At 35.4% G+C, this 22,878-nt stretch overlaps 1 pseudogene; it reads left to right on the plus strand.

Annotated features, from left to right (window-relative positions):
• Positions 1 to 5,277: 5,277 nt before the first annotated feature.
• On the plus strand, positions 5,278 to 6,865 carry LOC122700777 (annotated as a pseudogene).
• Positions 6,866 to 22,878: the final 16,013 nt, after the last annotated feature.

Raw genomic sequence — 22,878 nt, forward strand, 5'->3', positions numbered from 1 at the left:
GTTCCATGTCCAGTTCTAAGTGTTGCTTCCTGACCTGCATACAGATTTCTCAAGAGGCAGGTCAGGTGGTCTGGTATTCCCATCTCTTTCAGAATTTTCCAGTTTATTGTGATCCACACAGTCAAAGGTTTTGGCCCACCTTCTAGAGTAATGGAAATAAAAATAAACAAAAATAGAATAAAATAAACAAGTGGGAACTAATTAAACTTAAAAGCTTTTGCACAGCAAAGGAAACGATAAACAAGGTTAATTGAAAAACCTCAGAATGGGAAAAAAGTAATAGCAAATGAAACAACTGACAAAGGATCAATTTCTAAAATATACAAGCAGCTCCTACAAATCAATAACAGAAAAAGAAACAACCCAATCAAAAAGTGGGCAAAAGACCTAAATAGACATTTCTCCAAAGAAGACATACTGATGGCTAAGAAGCACATGAAATGATGTTCAACGCTGTTCATTGTTAAAGAAATGCAAATCAAAACTTCAGTGAGATCTCACCTCACACCAGCGAGAATGGCTATCATCAAAAAAATCTATAAACAATAAATGCTGGAAAGGGTATGAAGAAAAGGCAACATTCTTGCCCTGTTAGTGGGAATGCAAATTGACAAAGTCACTATAGAGAAAATATGGAGATTCCTTAAGAAATTAGGAATAAAACCACCATATGACTCAGCAATCCCACTATTAGGCACATACTCTGAGGAAACCAAAACTGAAAAAGATGCATTACCCAGTGTTCTTTGCAGCTCTATTTACGATAGCTAAAACATGGAAGCAACCTAGCTGTCCATCAACAGATGAATGGATAAAGAAGCTGTTGTACATATGTACAATGGAATATTACTCAGCCATATAAAGGAATATATTTGAGTCAGTCCTAATGATGTGGATGAAGCTAGAGCCTCTTACACTGAGTGAAGTAACTCCAAAAAAAGAAAAGCAATTATCATATACTAACACATGTATATGGAGTCTAGAAAGATGGTACTAGTAAACCTCTTTTCAGAACAACAATGGAAACCACAGACTTTGAGAACAGACATAGGAACATGGCTTGGGGGGAAGGAGAGAGTGGGAGTTACAGAGACCAACATGTAAACATATATTACCATATGTAGAATAGATAGCCAATGGGAATTTTCTGTATGACTCAGGGAACTCAAACTTGGGCTCAGTAACAACCTAGAATGGGTCAGGTGGGGAGGGAGGTGGGAGGGATATTCAAGTGGGAGGGGACATTGATAAATTTATGACTGTTTCACGTTGATGTTTGATAGAAACCAGTGCAATACTGTAAAGCAATTATCCTTAAATTAAAATTAAATCTTTAAAATATATAAAAAGTTGAAAACATGTATCATATTATTTCTAGCCACAAGGTTATAAAACTAGAAATCACTAACAGAAGAAAAATTTACCAACACATGGAATTTAAAAACTACAAACTCCTGAAATAGCAAGAGGAAATCAAAAAGGACCTTTTATAAAATGATGAGATAAGTTAAAATGGAAACATGGCATGCAAAACCTTATAGAACATAACTAAAACAATTCCAAGAGGGAAATTCATAGAAATAAATGTCTTCAGTAGGAAAAAGAAAAATCTTTAATAAACTATCTAATTTTACACTTTAAGGAACTTGAAGGAAAAATAAGCCCATAAATTAGTAGAAAGAAAGAAAAGTAAATGCTAGACTAATATAAATAAAATAGAAATTGAAAAGCATAAGAAAGATTAATGATTTTGGAAAGATAAAGTACATATGACAAAAATAATATAATTAGATTAAAAAAGAGGTACAACAACTTGAAGCTTAAATGATCATAAAACTCCTATGAACAATTATTTTCTAATAAATTTGATAACAGGTTAATAAATATCTAGGAATATATAATCTTTCAAGTCTGAATCATGAAGAAACAGAAAATCTGAACTAATAGCAAATGCAGAATTTAATCAATAATCAAAAAAATTCCTACAGAGACAAGCCAAGGCCTGGATAGAGTCATTGACAAATTCTATGAAACATTTAATGAAAATTTAACAATAATTCTTCTGAAAAATCTTCCCCAAAAATTGAAGAACAAAAATATAACCAAACTTATTTTACAATGCCAGTATCACTGTGATACCAAAGCCAGGCAAGAATTCTGAAAGAAAAGAAAATTACAGAACAATATTGGGCTACTCTGATGGCCCAGAGGTAATCAGAATCCACCTGTCAATGCAGAAGATGTGAGTTTGATCCTCTGGAGAAGGAGATGAAAACCTACTCCAGTATTCTCACCTAGAAAATCCCATGGACAGAGGAGTCTGGTGGGCTACAGTCCATGGGGTCGCACAGAGTTAGACACAACTGAAGTGACTTAGCAGCGGCAGTGACTAAACAATAACAGCAGCATTCCTTACAATAATGAATGCAAAATTCCTCAAAAATACTAGCAAAATAAAATTCAACAACTCATTAAATAATTGTATGTCATTAAATAATTTACATCAAATAATCATATATAATCATAATCACAAATCAAGTGGGATTTACCCCCAAGATTCAAGGATAGTTAAGCATATGCACAACTTACCAATTATACCACCACCAAATATACAAAAATCAATAAATGTAATATGCAACATTAGCAGAATGAAGGATAAATATATATATATATACAATTATTTCAATAGATGTAGTAGAAACATGTGATAAAATTCAGTATCCTTCTATGATAGGAATCTCAACAAAGTAGGTATGGACACAATGTACCTCAATATTTTGGCCATGTAAAACAAACACAGGACTAACATCATTGTCAACAACTCAATGCATTATAATTAACTGTCTGTTATCAGACAAGAGCTGATCCAGGCATTAAGTTTCTAGAGATTTTATTCAATATAGATTTTATTTGGGGTTTCCCAGGTGGTACTAATAGTAAAGATCCTGCCTGCTAATGAAGGAAACTTAAAAGATGTGAGTTCAATCCCTGGGTCAGAGAGATACTCTGGAGGAGGGCATGGCAACCCGCTCCAGTATTCTTGGCTGGAGAATTCCATGGACAGAGGAGTCTGGCGGATGATAGTCCACAGGGCCACACAGAATCAGACATGACTGAAGCAGCTTAGCACAGCACAGCACACACAAATAATGTACAAATTAGTCACTATTTATATACGCCAACCAATTTACTTCCAAAATATTTGATAATACTTTACTTTCAACCTAGACAAAATTTTTTAATATGTGTATGTGAGAAGTCATAATCCTGTATTTCTTTTATGAAGATTTGTGGGTTCTTGGCTTTTATAAAATAGGGTCCACCTTCCTTAATATCACTCAGTCATGCCCAGCTCTTTGCGACTCCATGGACTGCAGTCCACCAGACTCCTCTGTCCATGGGATTTTCCAGGCAAGAATGCAGAAGTAGGTTGCCATTTCCTTCTCCAGGGGATCTTCCCGACCCAGGGATCGAACCCAGGTCTCCTGCACTGCAGGCAGATTCTTTACTGACTGAGCTACAAGGGAAGCCCCTCCTTAATATCACATAAAGATAAATTCATATGACCAGCTTTGAATGAAAAAAATAATTATCTTAACAATGATACTACTTATTTTTATTTCATAGTAACAAAATGACTGTAATTTGTATATTATGGTGATTCTCAAAATAGATGATATAGAACTTGAAGAATCAGTTTTGGGAAAAATATGTGATTTGTATAATCCATCAGCTACTTATCAGTATTCTATTCTTGATCAATTCATTTGATGTTTCTGAATCAACTTTTAACTGAAATGAGTTCTCCATGAGTGGAATGTTTTCTAAGTTATTATAAATGAAATGAATAATTCAAAATGTGAGTATTTTTAAGCAGAAAGTATTAGAATTCATGGAATATATCTGACACAAGTGGCATAACCTGAGCTGCTTATATCTCACATCAAATTAATAAAATTACCTTCTGATTTATCTGAAAAAAGAAAAATTAGAAATAAAAAATTTTATACATTTATACTCTTCTGTTTAAGAATTGAACTGTAGTTGATTTACAGTGTTGTGTTAATTTCTGCTATATAGCAGAAATATGTATATGTATATATATATACATATGTATGCATATATTCCTTTTCATATATATATATATTCTTTTTCATATTCTTTCCCATCATGGTTTATCACAGGGTGTTGAATGTAGTTCCCTGTGCTATCCAGTAAGACCTAGTTGCTTATGCATCCTATATATTATAATTTGCATCTACTAATTACAAACTCCCAATATTTCCCTCCCCCACCTCTCCTCCTTGGCATTCACAAGTCCGTTTATGTCTGTCTGTGACTTTGTCTATTTCATAGATATGTTCATTTTTGTCATATCTTATATTCCACATATAAGTGATACCATATGTTACTTGTTAAAGTGTCTAAAATCTTTTAAAAAATATTTAATTTAATTATTTTTTTCTAGACCACACCACATGGTTTGCAGGTTCTTAGTTCCCTGACCAGAGATCAAATCCAGGTCCCTGGTAATGGAACAGATTCCTAATCACTGGACTGCCAGGGAATTTTTTAAATTGTCTATGTTCTTAATCTAAATTTCTCTGCTTATCTTTTAAGGCTGATTTCAAGAAATTATGGACTCTTGGTGATCCATAGTCAATATTTCATAGAACATTAAGGTAAATTTCAACAGGGTGTCAATATCCAACTGAATGTGGTATACAACTTCTAATAAAACCTAGAAATCTTTAATTGAGAATTGACTCTGTTTGAAGTAACTATATCTGTCTACTTATCTATCTATGAACTGGTGAATCTTCATTAAAATAATAAACTTCAGTGGGTTGGATATTATTGAGTAAAGTAATAACACTTCCTGTATAACCATAAAATGGGACTGAAGAGCCCCAGCCTTAGTACTTTGCCATTTTAACTACTCAGTAGTGATAATAAGCTAAATATATGAAAAGACTTCTGGAGGAGGGCATAGCAACACACTCCAGTATTCTTGCCTGGAGAATCCCCATGGACAGAGAAGCCTGATGGCCTACAGTCCACAGGGTTACAAAGAGTCCGACACGACTGAAGCAACATAGCACAGATTCATGAAAATACTAATTACAGACATTTCCTACACACAAAGACCATCTGTATGAAATAGAAGAACACACTTTCTAAGAAAATGTTTAAGGTGATTTCATTCATTCTTTTTTTGAATCCTGTTTCTCACAGTTTATCCCTTTTATTTTCCAGATCGATCACCCTTTTTAAAATATGGTCAATTCTACCACTGTGATCTTTGCTGATAGTTGTAAGCTAAGGTTCCTACACTCCATGTTGCTCTTTCTGATGTACTGGGTTACCTTGTTAGGGAATCTTCTCATCATTACTGTCACCACATTTGACCAGAAACTTCACATGCCCTTCTACTTCTTCCTCAGAAATCTATTTTAGATATGTTCTATATTTCTTCACTGTCCCTAATGCCTGTGTCAACTCTCTCACTGGTAACAGGACCATTTCAGGGGCTGCATGTGCAATCCATGTATTCTTGGTCATTTACTTTGCCTGTGTAGAGGTGATGTTCCTCAACATTATGGCCCAAGACTGCTATGTAGCCATCTGCCAGCCCCTCCACTACCCAGTTATCATGAACTCCCAATTCTGTGTTCAAATGACACACCTCCCTGGTCAGTGGTCTTGTGTATGCAGGTATGCAAACAGGTAAAACATTCCAGTGACCTTCTGTCAGTCCAATGTGATCCATCGATTCTTCTGTGATGTACCCTCTCTGCTGAGGATCTCCTGCACTGACACCTCCAGCAATTGTCTTTTACTTCTTGTATCTGTCAATGTAGTTGGTGGGGGCTGCTTTATCTTTATTACTATGTCATATGTTCACACGTTTTTCACTGTGCTAAGGTTTTCAATGAGAGCAAGGAAAAGCCATGTCTACCTGTGTCCCTCATATCCTTGTAGTATCTGCCTTTCTCAGTTCTATCATCTGTGTGTACTTAAGGCCTTCAGTAAGCTCTGAAACAATTAAAGATATTATTCTTTCTGCCTTTTATACTGTAATTCCTGCATTCTTAAATCTTATTATCTACAGTCTTAGAAACAGACAGGTAAAGGGAGCTGTAAGGAAAATAATATTAAGATGGTTTTATTCTAGAAAATAATAAAAATCCATTTCAATTTTATCCCAATGTCACTGAAAGAGATCCAGACTTCTATAAAATAGCTTCTTGCCTGGGTTGTATATGTCAGTCTGCTCACTCCAAATTCACTCTGTTGAGATCCATTTAATTAATCTTATAAAATAATAATTGGACCTTATATTACCCTTTCTATTTATTCTCTATAAAAATTAACTCTTTTATAACTGAATATGATCCAAGATATTTGATCAGAGCCATTTTAGATTATATGTTTGCAATTCATCAAATAATAACAATATCAATAATTCCTTGAAAGAATTCTTAGCAAATCAATATGGAGGTAACTTGTAGGCTGAGTTATCTGCATTTAGTCAGCAAAATTTGAAATAAGTATATAAATAATATGGTACTTAATTATATTCATTTATGTAAAAAGCACAAATAAATAATATTCTAAGATATGCATGGAATGAAACTAACATATAATATATCTGAAAAGTGCAGAAAAATTCCGCAAAATAAAATCTAAGTAAACTGTGATTTTTTTTTTCTTCTTCAATTATTGATCGTGGAATTTCTATTTGTTGTTTGTGACCATGCTTTAATTCTCTAAGCTTGTTTCTTTTTTTTTTTTTTTGCAATTATTTTAACAACTTCATTCTGATTGATCCATTTTCAGGGGACAAAATTTGCTGCTGGGCTGAAGGTAAATGTTCCTTTTTCTTTTTTTCCCTCCAATATGTTACTTGATCTTTTTTATCTGTGTATAGTGTCATGTCTGGCAATTCTGAAAAACTGACCTCTAATTTTTGGCCTAATTGATAAGCTATGTCAGTTCTTAAATTTATTTGAGCTTATTTGGCAACCATAACGCAAAACTCTTATCTCCACTTGTAGTCCCAATTTTTTCATAAATACTTCTTTATATTCAGTAGACAAGTTAATTTTTTCTAAACTTTTTGTTTCCAAACTACCAAATTATTTTGCCTCATCGGTTTGCAACCACTTTGGTGTACATTCAGAATTAATTTATCTTAAGGAATTTTATATAATAGGCAAAATGGGAAATAAACCAAGTCATATAAAAATCACTAAGTGGTAAAAGAAAGGTAAATATCAGAAAATAAACTGCACTTTGATACACTGTTGAAAAATGAGAAAAGCAAAACGAATATATGACTTAGTACAGCTTTTTAAATAGCCAAAATATACTTGTGCACCATTCTACTTTTTAGCTCTACAGGTTTGATTACTCTGAGTACTTCATATAAGTGGAATTGTGGAGTATCTGCCTTTTTATGAGTGACATTTCATTTAGCATATCGAACTCCAGTTTCATCCATACTGGAGCATGTGTTAGACTCTTCCTCCCATTTAAAGTTGAAAAATATTTCACTGTATGCATGTCACATAATTTTTATCCATTCATCTTTTGATGGATGCTTGTGCTGCTTCTACCTGATGGCTATTTTCTTGTTTTAATTAACAGTGGTGTAAGAATGTGGACTGTATAGTTCATACTTGGTGGGATTCACTAAGAATTTCCAGGTATTTGAACACTTTTATATTCTGAGGGAAATTCAAAATTTTTCATCAAGCTTATCACAGAATTTTTAAAATTTGTATTGCTATCTCTCCATAATAATTCAACTTTACACATCACAAAGGAGGAAACAGAGGGAATTTTCTCACTATATTTCACAGGAATGAATAGAAGCATCTTAGTTTTTAGAGGGAAAGATTCTGGCACTATAATTACAGAGAGGCTTAGAAACAGGGCAATAACTTGCAATGAATGTGGAATGATTGGCATAACTTGACTCAGAGTCTACTTACTCTTTCACATTGAGCAAGAAGTTAGACCATATCGAACCAGTGCTTTTAAGTCTATTTCGATATGGATAGATCCTCTCACCATTTGACTTTGTTCTCTAGTGGTTGTTAAAGACAGAGGGAGAATCGTTTGGCTAAATACAATTTCTAACGAACATACTGAAAATAGAATTGTTGTAACCAGGACATTATTGGTCTTTATATTTTTTTAAAATTGAGACAAAATATAAACAACATAAAAGCTACCATTTTAACCATTATAAAAGGCACAGTTGTGTGGCATTATGACTGAGGTAGTTACATATTATAGAAACACTGTTGATCTTTAACTCAATTTTAGAAATATAACTAGATTTATTTTATATTTTACCACTTTTCTCAAAATCATTTGATTAATAAAATGAGCACAGGTGATGTTACTATTGCAGCTAATATTATCAGTTGTTAGGGCTGTCTTGAAATTGTTAAAACTGCATCAGGTAAATATTATTAGAAAGGTATCATGATAGATAAATAAGAGTTTCCTTAGTTCAGAGAAATGGGTCAAGCTCTACTTTTACATATAGTTTACATACAATATTACATGTTTTACATACAGTTCATACATTTATTGAATTATAGATGAATACCCATGTGAAGGAACTTTTATGAATTAAAATGATCAGAAAAATTAAATGTTCATTTAATGTGCAAAAAAAATCCCAAATTGAATGTTAACAATTTAGAACTATTAGTAGACATCAGTCTTGATTATAGCTTTGTGTTTTATTCTACTCTAAGATATTTTACAATAAAGCAGCTCATAGCATCAGGAGATAGGAATTATCACAATCCTATAGTAAATATTTTACCACTGTATCTCCTATTTGAATGCAAAATCCTTGGTGGTGACTCCTCTGCCGACAAAGAAAGAGAGCATCAAAATAAAATTTAATGTTAAAAGCTTTCATTTATGTAATATCATTTATCCTTTATAGCTATTCTCAACTGAATCTTTTAGATGAAATAGAGATATGTTCAGGGGTTATTAATTTTTTTATAATACATCACATGTTATTGTTGTTCAATTGCCCAGTAGTGTACATCACATAAGCCATACTAATTTTGATTTTTTACATGAAGACTTAGCTTTTCTTTTATATTAAATATTTTGTTGTTCAGTCTCTCAATTCTATCTGATTCTTTGAGACCCCATGGACTGCAGCTTGCCAGACTTCCCTTCCTTCACCGTCTCCCAGAGCTTTCTCAAGCTCATGTCCATTAAGTCAGTGATGCCATCCGACCATCTCATCCTCTGTCACTTCCTTCTCCTCCTGCCTTAAATTCTTCCCAGCAATAGGGTCTTTTCCAATGAATCAGCTCTTCATATCAAGTGGCCAAAGTATTGGAGCTTCAGCTTTAGCATCAGTCCCTCCAATGAATATACAGGATTGATTTCTTTTAGGATGGACTAGTTTGATCTTTTTGCAATCCAAGGGATTCTCAAGAGTCTTCTCCAATATCACAGTTCAAAAACATCAATTATTTTAATATTTCATTAAATATTTTAATATTTTATAAATCAAACTCATTGAAAGAGATGTTTGATGGATGAGTAAAGTACCCTGGATGTTTACAAGGATTATTAGCAGAAATGTACATCTGTACAATTAACAAGTATTAACAAATAATCACTATTGTGCTTCAAATATAATAATTTGAAACTAATAATTTGTGTTTTACCAAAACACCCCTAAGATACTACCTTATGGTACAGATCTGGTGTCTCCTCATATGACTTCTTTGTATCAGATGGCAAGGTTTATAGCAGAATGTTCTTCAAGAAAATTTTTTTAATGGCCTAATTTAGGAGACTCCCTTGTAAAATATTGCAAAGTTAAGCAACTCCTTGTTTAAAATCTCTATCTGTAAATATCTGTTTACATGGGCATTTCCTATAACTTGCTGACAGTTGCTATCTTATTATAAATAGGACAATCTTATCCTAGGAGTCACATGATAAACCTTTTAGATTTTGCTTTATCTTATTGATTGTAATTTTGTCCACTTAAAAATTTACTTAAGGGAAGGAAAACCACAAAATAGCATATGCAGAAGTGATTAAGAAGAGGCAACAAGAATAAATAGAACTTTACAAGAAAGGTCTTAATGACCTGGATAATCACGATGGTGTGGTCACTCACCTAGGGAGCTAGACAGCCTGGAGTATGAAGTCAAGAGGGCGTTAGGAATCATTTCTATGAACAAAGCTATGTGATGAAATTCCAGCAGAGCTATTTAAAGTCCTAAATTGTTCATTTTATACATTCCTCTATCAAAAGATATTTAGGTTGCTTCCATGTCTTGGCTATTATAATACTGCTTCATTGAATGTGGAAGTGCATGTGTAACTTGTCTTATAGGATTTTCAGAAACATGTCCAGGAGTAGAATTGCTGAATCACATGATAGTTTTATTTTTAGTTTTAAGTGAATATCCAAAATGTTCTTCACAGTAGATGTACCAGTTTACATTGCCACCAACGGTGCAAAAAGATTCCATTTTCTCCACATGTCTCCAGCATTTATTGTTTGTAGACTTTTTTGTCCTGATTTTATTAATTTATTTTAATTGAAGATAATTTCTTTACAGAATTCTGTTGTTTTCTGCCAAATATCAACATGAATTTGCCATAGGTATACAAAAGTCCCCTCCTTCTTGATCATCCTTCCCATCTCCCTTCCCACCTCCCCTAGTGGTTACATAGCCCCTGTTTGAATTCCCTGAGTCATATAGCAAATTCCCACTGGCTCTCTATTTTACATATAGCAATGTAAGTTGCCATGTTATTCCATCCATACATCTCACCCTCTCCTTCTTCCCCCTACCACCATGTCCATAAGTCTGTTCTTTATGTCTGTTTTTCCATCATGTGCTGTGCTGTGCTGTGCTTAGTCGCTCAGTTGTGTCTGACTCTGCAACTCCATGGACTGCAGCCCTCCATGCTCCTCTGTCCATGGAGATTCTTCAGGCAAGAATATTGGAGTGGGTTGCCATGGCCCTCCTCCAGGGGATCTTCTCAACCCAGGGATCAAACCCAGGTCTCCCACATTGCAAGTGGATTCTTTACTGACTGAACCACTAGGGAAGTCCCCTGTTTCTCCAATGCTGAACTGCAAATAAATTAATCAGTACCATCTTTCTAGATTCCATATATATGCATTAATATACTATATTTATCATTCTCTTTCTGACTTACTTCATTCTATATAATAGGCTCTAGATTCATCCAATTCATTAAAATTGACTCAGATGTGTTCCTTTTAAAGGCTGAATAGTATTCCATTGTATATATGTACCACAACATCTTTATCCATTCATCTGTCGGTGGACATGTAGGTTGCTTCCATGTTTTAGCTGTTGTAAATAGTGCTGCAATGAACACTGGGGTGCAAGTGTATTTTTAAATTTTGGTTTTCTCAGGATATATGCCTAGTAATGGAATTGCTGAGTCATATGGTGGTTTTAGTCCTAGTTTTTTAAGGAATCTCCATACAGCCTTCCAAAGAGGATGTATAAATTTACTTTCACACCAACAGGGCAAGAGTGTTCTCTTTTCTCCACACCATCTCCAGAATTTATAGTTTGCAGACTTTTTGAAGGATGGCCATTCTGACTGATATAAGCTGGTATCTCACTGCAATTTTGATTTATTTTTCTCTAATAATGAGAGATGTTCAGTAACTTTTCATGTGTTTGTTAGCTATCTGTATGTATTTTTTGGAGAAATGTCTGTTTAGGTCTTTGGCCCATTTTTGGATTGCATTGTTTCTTTTTCTGGTATTGCATTATACAAGCTGCTTGTATATTTTTGAAATTAATCTTTTTTCAGTTATTTAATTTGCTATTATTTTCTCCCATTCTGAGGGTTGTCTAAGTTTAATTAGGTCTAACTTGTTTATTTTTTGTTTTATTTCCATTACTCTAGGAGATGGATCACAGAGGATCTTACTTTGATTTATGTCCTCAACTGCTCTGCCTGTGTTTTGCTCTAAATGTTTTATAATTTCTGGTCTTACATTTAGGGCTTTAACCAGTTTTGAGTTTATCTTTGTGTATGGGGTTAGGATGCAAGTGTCCTAATTTTATTCTTTTACACATAGCTGTCCACTTTTCCAAGCATCACTTATTGAAGAGACTATCTTTGCCCCATTGCATATTCTTGCATCCTTTGTCAAAAATAAGGTATCCATAGGTGTGTGGGCTCACCTCTGAACTCTCTATCTAGTTCCATTGGCCTATATTTCTGGTTTTGTACCAGTACCAAACTGTCTAGATGACTGTAGCTTTGTAGTATAATCTGGTCAGAAAGGTTGATTCATCCAGCTCCATTCTTCTCTCTCAAGACTGCATTGCCTATTTAAGGTCTTTTGTGTTTCCATATTGATTGTAAATTTTTTTGTTCTAGTTCTTTGAAAAATGCCATTGGTAATTTGATAGGGATAGCAATGAATCTGTAGATTGCATTTGATATTATAGTCATTTTCACAATATTGATTCTTCCAAACTAGGTACATGGAATGTCTTTCCATCTGTTTATGTCATCTTTGATTTCTTTCATCAGGGTCTTATAATTTTCTGTATACAGTTCTTTTGTCTCCTTAGGTAGGTTTATTCCTAGATATTGTTTTCCTTTGTGTTGCAATGGTGAATGGCATTAATTCCTTAATTTTTCTTTCTCATTTTTCATTGTAACAAAACCTACCTCAATAAAAACCTACGTCTTTAGTTCCTCTTTGCTTTCTGCCATAAGGGTGGTGTCATCTGCATATCTGAAGTTATTGATATTTCTCCCAGAAATCTTGATTCCAGATTGTGCTTCATAAAGACTGGCATTTTTCATTATGTATACTCTGCATAGAAGTTTAATAAGCAGGATGACAATATACAGCCTTGACATACTTCTTTCCCAATTTGGAACCAGTCTGTTGTTCCATATCCAGTTCTAACTGTTGCTTCTTGACCTGCAAACAGATTTCTCAGGAGGTAGGTAAAATGGTCTGGTATTTCCACCTCTTTAAGAATTTAAAAATACCAAAAGTGTGAAAATACATTACAGCAGCCCTAGCAAATTTATACCAATCTTGGTACTGGGAATGGAAGTGCTGAAATAAATAACATGTTTTTGGAAACCAGAGGAAAGTTAATCTTTCCATAAGATGACAAATAACTTGTATGAATTGTATTCTAGTGTTTTATAAAAATAGAATTTGCAAGTAAAAAAAACTCAGATATATAGCTAAGAAAAATTATAAGGAAAGTGTTAGAGACATGTCCTAGTATCTTCTTGCCTTTTTTAAACAAGTGTTAGAGCAAAGATATAAGTTAAAGAAGAAAGTGTAAGCAACAAAAAAAATCAAAGCAATGCAAAATGTTTAAAGTTTGACAATTTCTCAGCCTATTTATTCTGTAAAAGATGAAAAAGGATTCTAGAGAGAATATCAAAGGTGTGGCTGTACAATAACCTGTTACAAAGATAACTGGCTTGTAGTTTAGAAGTCCAATTATTTCTTTCAGCAGAAGCCAGAAATAGAGATGAGTTTACACTAGCAGAAATGCTATATTCTTTAACTGAATGGAGCAGAGATAAGATGAAATAAAATGAAGTCTGTGGGAATTTTTGGATTTCACTGAATGGGTTAATAGAGCTGTCCATTTGTGGATAGCATTATCATTCAAAAAATAGAATAATGAAACCAAAGGCGGTTCAGAGTTCAGCAGTAATCCCACTGTCACATTATGTTCTCAAATCCTAGGTCTGAGGGCTTCAGACAGTTGTTTAGGACAGAAAGGAAGAAGTTGCCATTCTGGCAACTCTGGAAACTCTCCAGTGATTCTACTGTACAAACCATGAAGGTAGGAAATATTCTTGAGTCTTAAAATCTAACAGCATTTGTCTTGATAGATTATGAACTAGCCTTACACATATGACCCCTATCTTATTTCTGATTTCTCTTTGTTGAATTAAAAACATGTATTCTGTGCTGATCCCAATATTACATTGTGGAAGCATTGCAGCTTGAGATCATTTTTTTTTCCCCATGATGAAAAAGTATAGCTTCAGACTCATCCTTATGTTACTTAGATAATATTTAGGTGATAATTTTGACTTAGAATTTGTTCTATAATGTATTAAGACATTGGGGGCCTAATGGAGTATAGTATTTTGAATATGAGAAAGACATGGATATTGGGAGGCAAGGCCAAGTGTTACAGGCTGAATTATGTTCCCCCTCAAAATAATATGTTGAATTCCTAACTCTCAGTACCAGATAATATTAAAGTACTTGAAGACATGATTTTTACCTAAATAAGATGAAGTGAGGTCATTAGATTAAGTCCTCATACAGTATAAATGATAAATTTTTTGAAGACTAAATTGGAATGTTGGTATACAAAAATAGAGGCACCACTTGAAGATGTGGCTGCAAAAAGATAGTTATTTACAAATTAAGGAGAGGGAAAGGCCTTAGAATAAAGCAAACATGCTGACATCTTAATTTTGACTTCTAGTCTGTAGAATTTTAGAAATTATTTTGTTGTTGTTGCTTTTTAAGTGGTATTTTCTTATAGCATTCTTAGCAAACTAATAGAGATGCTTAAGAATTCTAAGGCCCCATTACAAGTACCAATGTGCTGTGCATAGTCACTCAGTCATGTCCAACTTTTTTCAACTCCATGGACTGTAGCCAAGCAGCCTCTTATGTCATGGGGATTCTCCACATAAGAATACTGTAGTGGATTGCTATGCCCTCTGCTATTCCCAACCCAGGGATCAAACCCAGGTCTCCCAAATTGCAGGGAGATTCTTTACCACTTAAGTCACCAGGGAACACTGACAAAACAACAAGATGGGCACAAAAAATGACAGAAATGGCAAGGACCTAAGAGAAGCAGAAGAGATTGAAAAGAGGTGGCAAGAACACATGGAGAAACTGCATAAAAATGTCTTCATGACCCAGATAATCTCAATGGTGTGGCCACTCACCTAGAGCCAAACGTCTTGGAATGTGAAGTCAAGGAGGCCTTAGGAAGAATTACTACAAACAGAGCCAGTGAAGGTGATGGAATTCAGCTGAGCTATTTCTAATCCTAAAGATAATGCTGTTAAAGTGCTGTACTCAATATGCCAGCAAATTTGGAAAACTCAGCAGTGGTCACAGGACAGGAAAAGGTCAGTTTTCATTCCAGACCCAAAGAAAGGCAATGCCAAAGAATGTTCAAACTACCACACAACTGAGTTCATTTCACATGCTATGAAGGCGATGCTCAAAAATCCTTCAAGCTAGGCTTAAACAATATTTGGACTGAGAACTTCCAGGTGTACTAGCTGGGTTTAGAAAAGGCATAGGAACCAGAGATCAAAGTCAGCATTCGTTGAATCATAGAAAAACAAGGAATTTCCAGCAAAACATCTACTTCTGCTTCATTGACTATGCTAAACCCTTGACTGTGTGGATCACAAAAGCTGGAAAATTCTTAAAGAGATGGGAATACCAGACTACCTTACCTGTCCCCTGAGAAATCTATATGCAGGTCAAGAAGCAACAGTTAGAATGGGACATAGAACAAGGGGCTGGTTCCATATTGGGAAAGGAGTACGTCAAGGCTGTATATAGTCAGTCTGCTTATTTAACTTCTATGCAGAGTGAAGAAGTGAAGTGAAGTCGTTCAGTCATGCCCAATGCTTTGCCACCCCATGGACTGTAGCCTACCAGGCTCCTCTGTCCATGGGATTTTCCAGGCAAGAGTACTGCAGTAGGTTGCCATTTCCTTCTCCAGGGAATCTTCTGAACCCAGGGATCAACCTTGGTCTCCTGCATTGTAGACAGATGCTTTTACCATTTGAGCCACCAGGGAAGCAGGATATGCAGAGTATATCATGCAAAATTCAGGGCTGGATGAATCAGAAGCTGGAATTGATATTGCCAGGAGAAATGTCAATAACCATAGATATGCAGATGATACCACCCTTCTGACAGAAGTCAGTTCAGTTCAGTTCAGTTCAGTAGCGGAGTTGTGTCTGACTCTTTGCGACCCATGAACTGCAGCATGCCAGGCCTCCCTGTCCATCACCAACTCCCGGAGTTTACCCAAACTCATGTCCATTGAGTCAGTGATGCCATCTAACCATCTCATCCTCTGTCGATCCCTTCTCCTCCTGCCTTCAATCTTTCCCAACATCAGGGTCTTTTCGAATGAGTCAGCTCTTCGCATCAGGTGACTGAAATATTGGAGTTTCAGCTTCAACATCAGTCCTTCCAATGAACATTCAGGACTGATTTCCTTTAAGATAGACTGGTTGGATCTCCTTGCAGTCCAAAGGGACTGTCAAGAGTCTTCAACACCACAGTTCAAAAGCATCAATTCTTCAGCACTCAGCTTTCTTTACAGTCCAATTCTCACAACCATACATGACTATTGGAAGAACCATAGCCTTGGTTAGATGGACCATTGTTGAAAAAGTAATGTCTCTGCTTTTCAATGTGCTGTCTAGGTTGGTCATAACTTTCCTTCCAAGGAGTAAGCATCTTTTAATTTCATGGCTGCAATCACCATCTGCAGAGATTTTGGAGCCCCCCAAAATAAAGTCAGCCACTGTTTCCCCATCTATTTGCCATTAAGTGATAGGACCAGATGCCATGATCTTAGTTTTCTGAATGTTGAGCTTTAAATCACTCTCCTCTTTCACGTTCATCAAGAGGCTCTTTAGTTCTTCACTTTCTGCCATAAGGGTGGTGTCATCTGCATAACTGAGGCTATTGATATTTCTCCCGGCAGTCTTGATTCCAGCTTGGCTTCCTCTAGCCCAGCCTTTCTTATGATGTACTCTGCGTATAAGTTAAATAAGCTGGGTGACAATATACAGTCTTGATGTACTCCTTTTCCTATTTGGAAGCAGTCTGTTGTTCCATGTCCAGTTCTAACTATTGCTTCCTGACCTGCATACAGGTTTCTCAAGAGGCAGGTCTGGTGGTCTCATATTCCCATCTCTTTCAGAATTTTCCACAGTTTATTGTGATCCACATAGTCAAAGATTTGGCATAGTCAATAAAGCAGAAAGAGATGTTTTTCTGAAACTCTCGCTTTTTCGATGATCCAGTGGATGTTGGCAATTTGATCTCTGGTTCCTCTGCCTTTTCTAAAACCAGTGTGAACATCTGGAAGTTCACGGTTCAAGTATTGCTGAAGTCTGTCTTGGAGAATTTAGAGCATTACTTTACTAGTGTGTAAGATGAGTGCAATTGTGCGGTAGTTTGGACATTCTTTGGCACTGCCTTTCTTAGGGATTGGAATGAAAGTTGACCTTTTCCAACCCTGTGGCCACTGCTGAGTTTTCCAAACTTGCTGACGTATTGAGTGCAGCACTTTCAAGTTTATTTACCTTGAAAATAATCTGTATTTACCTTTGAAATCTTTTATCGTCACTTTGGCTAATTTTCACAGTGACCTATAGTCCTACTCTATTGTAAAATGTTTTTTTGGTGTTCCTTTGACAAGACTTCCAAAATCAAATTATAATAGAGTTATTTTGACCTCTAGCTGACTTTGGAGTGCTTCAAAGGGCCCCTGAGGGACCCTAAAGGGAGATATTAGACTAATCAGGTTCATTTGGTATGTTAAACTCTAAGGGAAGTGTTGTCAAGTGAATAATAAACTGTAAGTTATATTTTATGGCAAATGGTAAATAGATATTTTAGAGATTATATGAAGTTCCTAAGACTCCTATATGTATTGGTAAAATATTATCAGTCATAATTTTAGTTTTCTGATGGTGTTATATGTCATAGCAGTATTCCAATTTAAAGTTGCTTTTTTAAGTTTTTTGTTAATATACACAGTTACAGCTCCTTTGGTCTCTTGATTATTGCCACTAGATTACAATTAGTTACAATAATTATTATTTAAATTTGTTTTTTGTTTTCAAATTGTACTTTGTGTCTCCCTCTGATTTATGTCATGTCTACATCATTACTTATACCTGTTCAATTTATAAGATTATTGTCTCTTGCAGTAATCAATGTGTAATTAGGCCTTCAACAAAACTTCTGTGGCTAAATATTTTGAGAAAATAATATTTGTAACATGAAATAATTACAATAGTGTGATTCTAGACATGGGAAGAAGCAACAGGGAAAATATCTCCTAGATTATAGTTAAAATTCAGAGAATTTTTCATTACCGATGAGCCTTGGTACAAAACTTAACACCTGGAGTGATATATTAAGAATGTTTGCCTGAACTGGGATAAGCCTCCTAGCACCACAAAAGTTGATCATGAAATGTTTCCCAGATAATGATTATTCCTGACCGAGAGGGGAAGACCTAAGAAATGGAATTAGTGGCTACAGCCTTTTAATGTGAGCCAGTGAGCCCCAAGGAAGGGGAATACCTGCCACCTAGCAGTCATTAGACTGTGACCACTCCAGCTACTCCCTATGGTGAACCTTGAGGAAAATGCAAAGTTACAGGCCTCAGATGGCTGAGGTAAATACCAAGGAAATAATTTTAATAAGCCCTGACGCTTACATCTTCCCAAACATAATTTCTTAACTTGAGATGCTATCTCATGGATTTGAAGTTCAGTATTTCTAAGTATACAGGTATAAAATAGACACTTTCCAAAAGAGAAACAAAAAGAAGACAAATCTCAAAGTCTGAAACACCAGCAAATATGGCAGACACTTCCAGATAGATCCATCTGACTAAACAGATTGGTCATCACTCCGTTTTTCCACAAGATTGTGGAGCGGACTTTGACAGTGGGAAGTTGTAGCAGGGAGGAAGCCAATTCTGACCCCAGATGGAACTGTTTGTTTGACTTGTTTTTCATTGCTTTTGCTATTATAGTCATACAGAACAGTTTGCCTCAAATAATCCTGCCCCTCTGCCTAACTCTTAAAGTGCCTTTGTTCAGAACCCTGCCCACCTGTGCATGATAGGAAGGGAGAAATTAACACATCCCTTGCCTGAAGCTTGCCATTCTAGATGTTTGCAAGACTAATGGTCTTTTTACTTTGCTTTCTCACCTCCCGTGGTCTCTGATCTATAAAAGGACCTGGCACCCAGATTCTGATAAGATGGTTATTTTGAGGCGCTAGCCTGCCATCTTCTTGGTCAGCTGCTTTCCAAATAAAGTCACTTTAGTTGCCTCAATACCTCCTCTCTCAGATTCATTGGCCTGTCATGTGGCAAGCAGAGCAAGCTTGGACTTAAGTAATAGGATGATTTGACAGAGTAGCATTGAAACATACATATTACCGTATGTTAAGTAGACACCCAGTGGGAATTCACTGTATGACACAGGAAAACCAAAGCCAGTGCTCTGTGACAACCTAGAGGACTGGGATGGGAGGGAACTGCAAGAGAGGTTTAAGAGGGAGGGAACATATGTATGCTTATGGCTGATTCATGCTGATATGCAGAAACCTTGGCAATATGGTGAAGCAATTATTCTCCAACTAAAAACAAAAGACTATATAATAAAAAGTTATAAAGTAGATCTAGATAAAAATGTTAGAGCCCAAAATTGCACTAATGAAATGAAAATCTCAATGCATGGTATTGAAAGGCACAGAAAAAGAACATGCGAATTTAAAGAAGCAGCCCAATCTACATAAAGAAATAGACTAAAAATTAAAAGAATAAAATCTCATTGACCAAGGATATTCACATTTATTTCATCAGACTGCAGTGAGGAGAGGATAAAATGGAGAGATGAAGAAATTATGGATGTAATAGCTAAAAAATTTTGATATTTGGCAAAATATATAAACTACTTATTCAAGCAGCTGAATAAAACCTAAACAGAATAAACTAAAAGAGACTTTTCCCATCACACATTTTAGACAAAATTACGAAAACTTAAGACAAAGAAAGAAAGCTCTTGAAAGCAATAAGTGAAGGACAACAGCTAAACTTTGAGGAGTAATTCAAATGACTGAATATCTAACCAGGGGTGGGGGTGGGGAGGGAAGAGCCAGATAAGGAGAAAATAATCAAAGATTATCACTATAAGAAAGTTAGTAAATCACAAATAAAGACAGCAAGAGAGGGAAAAAATAGAACAAAGGAACATTAAACCAGTTAGAAAAATGGCAATATCATGTGTTTGTAACTAATATTAAGCATAAATGGATTAAATTCTGCATTCAAAAATATAGAGAGGCTGAATGGAAAATGAATAAATAACTTTCAACAATATGCTCTGTATAAGAGGCTCACTTTAGTTTTAGAAACACAAATAGTTTAAAAGTGAAGAGATAGAAAAAGATGCTATCCAAAAGAGAGAGAGAAAATGTGATAATATTTATATTATATTCTTTTAGTCACCATCTATTACAAGAAAGAAAGAAAGAAATTGCTAAATTCATTAAGATATGGAAAATAGTAAGTGCATATATATATGTGTGTGTACACACACACACACACACACACACACACACACACACACACACTACAATTGAAGTACTTAAATATATAAGGCAAATATCATCAAAACTGGAGGGAGAAATACAGGGTAATACAAAATATTATGGAACTTCAACACCACATTATCAACGATAAATAAATGAAATAACAAAAAAGAAGACGTATTATTGTTGCAGTCCTTTCATGGACCAGAACCTGGTGGTCCGGAGTCGACGATAAGAAAGTGAAAGAGAGAAAAAAGCTAATATCCCCTGGTTTACGCAGAGAACCAACTTGAACAGGGCTTGCACCGCTCACGAAGGCACAGGGCGCCATCTCGAGGGGGTCTTGGAACCCCAGGCAGGCGAGTTAGCTCCGGGGGGTTTTACCCCCCAGAGAATTAGCCGGAGGGAGGGAGGGAGAGAGAAAGAGAGAGAGAAGGAAAGAAAGAAAGACATGGGGACCCAAGCTCTGATGGAGCAAAGGTATTTTATTAGCAGAAATGCAGGCTTATATATCTTTAGTAAGATGATTAGTCAGCTATTATACAGGATGAAATTTTATCAATATCCACAATATGGATAGTCTAATATATACAAGGTCACTGACGCTGAAAAGAGTCACTGAAGGAGTTACTGAAAGAAATCCAAGCAGATTCCCTTTCCCATGATCTCAATCCTGAGAACTGCATGCAGCTCTACTCGTTCCCAGAATAGGAACTGATAAGGAACAGGGAATCCTTGAGAAATGGCACACAAAGGAAAAAGTGCAACATATTGGATTCCTTAAAGTCAAACGTCCCCTGACATATTATGAATTATACCACAGAAATATAAAGGATCTTAAGAGATCAAATGAACAACAGTAAGACACCAACAATTTGGAGACTCTAGAAGTAATAGATACATTCCTAGAAACCTACAAAGATCAGATCATGAAGAAATAGAAAACATGAACAAATAAATAATAATCTAGGAGACTGAAGTACTAATCCTAAGCATCACAGCAAGGAAAGACCTGGATCAGATGTCTTCACAGGTAAATTCTAGCAAACATTAAAAAAATTGAAGGCATTTCTCCACAATTTCTTCCCAAAAATTGAACAGGAAAAAACACATTCAAATTATTTTGTGTCCAGCATTACCTTATCCCAAAAACCATATAAAGACGAGAAAAGGAAATTATAGTCCAATGTCTCTGAGGAACATAGATTCAAAAATGCTCTAAAGATATTAGCAAATCAAGTTAAAGAGCATATTAGAGAGATTATATAGCATGATCAACTGGGATTTATCTGTCAGATGTATGGATGAATCAGCATACACAAATCAATAAATGTGATGCACTAGACTAAGAATGAAAGAGAAAAATTATGTGAGCAATTCAAATAATATGAAAAATGGCAAAAAAATAACATATTTTCATGATAAAAATTCTCAACAAATTAGGTGTAGAAGGAATGCCCCTCAACACAATAAAAACCATTTACAACAAGCACACAACTAATATCATACTTAATGGTGTAAAGCTGAAAGCATTTTCTCTGAGATAAGAGACAACACAAGATTGTCAGCTTTTACCACTTTCACTCAAGTTATCACTGGAAGTCCTAGTCAGAGAATCTAAGAAAGGAAAGAAAATTAAATAAATTCAAATTGAAAAGGAAATAAATAAATGATCTCTATTTGCAGGTGATGTGATTTTAAGCAGTGTTTTGTGGAGAGTAGTTTCTGTAGTGAAAAAGATGAATATTTAACTGAGGAGATTTCTAAGCAGTATTGATGGCATGACCAGGTTTCTCTTTACTGCCCACAGTGAAATGTGATAGGAGAGAGATAAATTGAAGGATAAGTTATTAAGCAAAATGTAATCAGATAGCTATGTACATGCCAGCAGGCCCAGCACTGCCCCCCTCATTTGGTCCCTTTGCTGCTCACATGCCCTTAGCTAGCCTATGCAACCATATTTTGTTGTTCAGTTGCTAAGTCGTGTCTGATTCTTTGTGAGCCCATGGACTGCAGCATGCCAGGCTTCTCTGTCCTCCATGATCTTCTGGAGTTTGCTCAAATTCATGTCTATTGAGTCGGTGGTGTTATATAACCCACCTCATCCTGTGCCACCCATCTCCTTTGCCTTCAATCTTTCCCAGCATTAGAGTCTTTTCCAATGAATCAACTCTTCACATCAGGTGACCAAAGTAACAGAACTTCAGCTTCAGCAACAGTTCTTCCAATGAATATTCAGGGTTATTTTTCTTAGAATTCACTGGTCTGACCTCCCTGTAGTCCAAGGGACTCTCAATAGTCTTCTCCAGTACCACAATTTGAAAGCATCAATTCTTCAACGCTCAGCCTTCTTTTTGATCCAGCTCTCACATCCATACATGATTAATGGAAAAAGAAAAAAAACAAACAAACATAGCTTTGACTATACA

Source organism: Cervus elaphus, chromosome 9 (assembly GCF_910594005.1).
Source record: "Cervus elaphus chromosome 9, mCerEla1.1, whole genome shotgun sequence".
Taxonomy (NCBI): domain Eukaryota; kingdom Metazoa; phylum Chordata; class Mammalia; order Artiodactyla; family Cervidae; genus Cervus; species Cervus elaphus.